The sequence below is a fragment of the Penaeus chinensis genome, chromosome 22 (genome assembly GCF_019202785.1).
Source record: "Penaeus chinensis breed Huanghai No. 1 chromosome 22, ASM1920278v2, whole genome shotgun sequence".
Classification (NCBI taxonomy): Eukaryota; Metazoa; Arthropoda; class Malacostraca; order Decapoda; family Penaeidae; genus Penaeus; species Penaeus chinensis.
The window spans coordinates 14,835,095-14,840,094 of NC_061840.1; the positions used below are offsets into that span (position 1 = coordinate 14,835,095).

The 5,000-nt window shown below is 40.4% G+C and overlaps 1 protein-coding gene across 7 annotated transcripts in view; it reads left to right on the top strand.

The window, feature by feature from the left end:
* Positions 1 to 2,070: 2,070 nt before the first annotated feature.
* LOC125036880 (methenyltetrahydrofolate synthase domain-containing protein-like) overlaps positions 2,071 to 5,000 on the top strand; it is a 48,593-nt gene continuing 45,663 nt past the window's right edge. For 4 of the 7 annotated variants that reach the window (XR_007115929.1, XM_047629805.1, XM_047629810.1 and 1 more), the window contains exon 1: positions 2,071 to 2,109. The gene's annotated coding sequence lies outside the window, so the exon portion shown is untranslated. Of the gene's footprint in view, positions 2,110 to 2,188; positions 2,224 to 2,653; positions 2,674 to 4,015; positions 4,180 to 5,000 lie in introns of those variants that run through there. The other 3 variants (XM_047629808.1, XM_047629809.1, XM_047629806.1) reach the window with 3 other exon arrangements.

The following is a 5,000-nucleotide window of genomic DNA, read 5'->3' on the forward strand; positions in this document are numbered from 1 at the left end:
AAAAACCGCACATAAATCACCGTCATTTAATCTCTCTTCACAGCTACCAAAACCCGGACTACACCACCAATACCACATTCTGCTATACCAGTACGATGGCGAGGGCTGGGTGCCAGAAGATATGTTTATACCGCTGTTTGTTTACATTGAGTGTCTGAACGTGCAGAGGGAGAGGTTGCAAAGCCTAGGGAAATGAGTTTATGGATGGATGGTAGTTAGCTTGCGATGGCGAAATGGTGGTTAATATACGGATTGGGAAGGTTTGCGGGGGAAATACCGATCAAATGAACGTGCTCTAAAATAAACTCAAGGGATTGGTGTTAACTTAACCCAATATGTTTACTCTGAAGATTTTTTTTTTCTCTCGTATTACAAGGAATTGCCAAGTTTCTCAATTATGTGTGTTCATGTTTTCGAAATATTTGCAAGCGTTATTCTTTGCGAGAGATAATGGTATTCTAAGCTAACGGACCATTTGCGTTAATGTTATTAATAGCAAAATAAAAAACAACAACTATGAAGCTGATAGTAGTGATAATGATAATGTAGTAGCATTGATTTTAAGGATGAAACTGTTAATAATCATAATTAAATGATGATTATCAATCAACATTAATATCGAAATTTACACATATATTATAAAAACAACTTTGCATATATATACACATGTTTTGTAAGACCGTGACGCATATAAGATTAAGGGTGCAGTTGTTCTGATATAAATATTCAGGGGAAATAGCTGTTCTACACATAAATTAATAACACATTTTCATATAAGATATACAATACATACACACATAAATACATGTATATATGTATATGTATATATTTATATAGATGTATATGTGTGTATATATACATATATACATATATATATATCGCTCTTTCTGTCTGTTTGTCTATCTATCTATCTGTCTTTGTGAATGTATAGTATAGCTGTACGTATATATCATATATATACATACATATATATATATATATATATATATATATGTGTGTGTGTGTGTGTGTGTGTGTGTGTGTGTGTGTGTGTATGTGTGTGTATGTGTGTGTGTGTGTGTGTGTGTCTGTATGTGTGTGTGTGTGTTTGAACATATGTACGTCCACCTATCTATAAAGTTATATCCGTAAGGACCAAAAACATTTGATGAATTCAAACGATTATTTATGAAGAAATGCATCCACTCACACACATGCAGGCAGGCAGGCACGCACGCACGCACCCCCCCCCCCCCACACACACTCACACGCACACAAACAGTCACACCTGTATGTTTATATATAAATATATGTGTGTACAACACACACGTACATAAAATACAAATATATATATATATATATGTATGTATGTGTGTGTATTTATACATACAAACTTATACTCACACACGCTGTATATTCTCTTGAGAAAATGGTTGCAACTAGTATTTACATGCTGAATCATCATTTCCCTATGGCAATTACATGGTATCATAATAACATGCAATTAGTGACAATTATCTTCTAAAGACAATTCACCTGTTCTATCGCTGCGATTGTTCTACACGTTCCCTTGTTACTTCCATGAAATAAAAATTTTCATCTAAAGAAACATCGTCGGATTATATCTAAACTTTGTAAAGTTATGCCACTTCATTGCTATGGTGGTTTTGACTGACTGGGAATACTGACGTGAACTAACGAATGTTTGACTGCAGCAAATAAAATGAAGGAATGTGTGATTGCTTGTTGAGTCTCGTGAAAACCTGCCGGTGACTCTGAATGTTTAATGTGGAATTCATAGTATAAACTGGTTGGTAAAAGAAAGCTAATTATGTTCTGTCCAATGTTATTGAAAGCATAATATCACAAAGAAATATAAATATCACTTAAGTTTAAGAGTCCGTGACAAGCCACTGTTTGTCTGTGCATATAATACGAAGAAATCGATCATTTTAGAAGTGGAAAATGCTCCTAAGTGTCGGAAATAAATAAATATTATTTCTTAAAATGTAAAAGTTTTAAAGTTTACTTTCAGATGCATTATACATCGGTTTCTATTTTTGTAATTTTAGACGTACGCTCCTTCGCCCCGCACATGACTGCTGGCAGCTCGTAGGAAGCGCGACGTGGGTGAGCTATTTTCAGATTTATCCTTTTAAAAGCACTAGCATACTTTATCACGTTTGATAGGAGCATCGCCGGTCAACTTTAGAGATTAGAGGTCCTGTTTATGACTGTGTTGAGGTGAGTAAACCATTAGTTAAGGTGGGAATCCTAGGCGTAATAGGTGGTCTAGAGAGCTGTCGTGGAAGGGTTGTAGGAGACCCGTTTTCTGTAATAAACTGTACATAAAGCGGACGGATATTTTCAAAATCGAAGCTTCTCGCGGCCGATCTGCTTGATTTCACCACTAAAACCCACGGATGGCCCTCGCAAGTCATGAAAATGCTATCCATCGTCTCAAGGGCGAAGTGGCGGTGTTGTGGAGAAGGGTAGGGGCGGTGGGCGGGGTGGGCGAGGGCGGCGAAGGGGCGTGGGTGGGTGTGGGCGGCCACTGTGGCATCATTCACTCTGAGGAGACATCTATGGGGATCAAGAGAACGCCTTGTGAATCTTTGCCGAGTTGGCTCTCTGAGGTCAGGGAAGATAGAGGCCCCAGCGTCCTGTTGAAGGAGCAGCTGCTGGACCTCAAGGGTGAGTTGGAGCAGCTGGAGGACAGGGTTAGTGCTCTCACAGTGGCAGATGCTGATGCTGCACTCTCAGTTAATTTCTCTAAGATGAGGGATATAGAGGGTGTTTTGACAAAAGTTGCACATATTAGAAATTGCTTTAAGACACTCAAGGACAGTGGCCAGAGTAAGTTTGGACACCTAGAAGCACAGGAAGAAGAACTGACAAAAGATATCAGGGCTCTGAGAGAGAGCCTAAGTGAAGATCGTAACTATCTAGAGGGCACGCAAAATGTTGGAGTACGGTCCACTGATGCTCTTCTCAAAAGTAACTTGATTCAACGTGACAGACAAGGAGAAGATCATGCAAGCATAAGTGTAATAAGCAGTACCCAGAAACATAACTCGGTGCAAAGGAAAATAGATAATGAAATGCCACCGGCCATGCCGCAGTTTAAGCATCATTGGGAAGAACGTGATCATCAAGTCTTCATCAAGGTTTATCATAAATTCAGGGGGAAGCAGCGAAGAAGAGAAGAGTGGATAAGAGTTCTAGCATATAAGACAGAATCAGAGATTGAGGAACATCTTGTACTCTATGATAATTACCTCCTTGAGAGAAACAAAATGAGAGAGAAATTAGTACAGTGGAAGCAGGAAAGAGAACTGAAAAGGATAGAGGATGAAGCGAAGATTGCAGAGAAACGGAAGGATAGAGAGAAGGAATTGCAGGCAAAAAATCAAGCAAAAGAAGAGAAGTTGAAAAGGGAAAGAGAGGAGAGAAACCAACAACTTGCCCTCTGGAAGACCTCACGGGTAAGGAGCGATTTGAAGGGGGAAAGTGACCTGGGTCAAGAGGTGAAGGTTGAGAATAGTAGTTTGGGAAAAATGAAGCCTCAGTCTTATACCAGGGAAGAAAGAAAAATTATAGCTAAGCAACTTCAAGAGTATTGTCACCAGAAGGAACTAGCAAGAACAGTCGAAAACCAGAGGAAACAGGAAGAAAAGTTACTACAGAAAAGATTATATAATGCCAATAGTAGGTTAAACTTTAGGAAGAAAGATGAGGAATATATCAAGTACCTGAAAGAGCAGAGAGAGAGACAGAAAAAGTTGGAAGACGATCACTGCAGAAAACTTGAACAATTAAAATTGGGCGTGCAGGTTAACATAGAGAGGAGTAGAGATCGACTTTTCCAGCTGACCCAGAGTAGGGTAGCATATACTTCCAGTCCAAGAGAAAGTGGCATGTTTAATACTGTGTGTGTCAATAGTATATCTAAGCTTGGAACACCCACATGGAGACAAGATCTCTGAAACTTTGTAATGAATGCTTTGAGTGAACAGTTGAGTAATGCTGAGAGAAATTCCTCGCATAATGATTTTATTAATGTAAATACATTTAGTTGTGTAAATAGTAGTAGAAATAACTTGAATTAACACAGTGCATTGAGAAAATTACAAATAAATTTTAACTAAGTGAAAGCTTTCTCCTGATTGATGAATGTGATCTGCTAATTAAATAAGAAGAGTGAGTATTTCAATAAAATTTTGCATACTGATCTCTAATGATCAAGGAATTTAAAGTAACTTGGCATGGTTATTTAGATGTGCGTGCACACATGCATGCACGCACGTGTACTTGTGTGCTCATAGGTACACACTTGTACATGCATGCTCATATTCACACACATGTACACGTGAGCTCATATACTCACACATGCACATGTGTGCTTGCACACACACGCACACACACGCACACACACGCACACACGCACACACGCATGTATGCTCGCACATGCACACACACATGCACATTTACATGCACACACACATGCACACACATGCACATGCACATGCACATGCACACACACATGCACATGCACATGCACACACACGCACATGCACACACACATGCACATGCACACACATATGCACATGCACACACATATGCACATGCACACACACATGCACATGCACACACATATGCACATGCACACACACACGCACATGGACACACACACGCACATGGACACACACACGCACACGGACACACACACGCACATGGACACACACACACGCACATGGACACACACACACGCACATGGACACACACACACGCACATGGACACACACACACGCACATGGACACACACACACGCACATGGACACACACACGCACATGACACACGCACATGGACACCACACACGCACATGGACACACACACACGCACATGGACACACACACACGCACATGGACACACACACGCTCATGGACACACACACCGCACATGGACACACACACACGCACATGGACACACACACACGCACATGGACACACACACACGCACA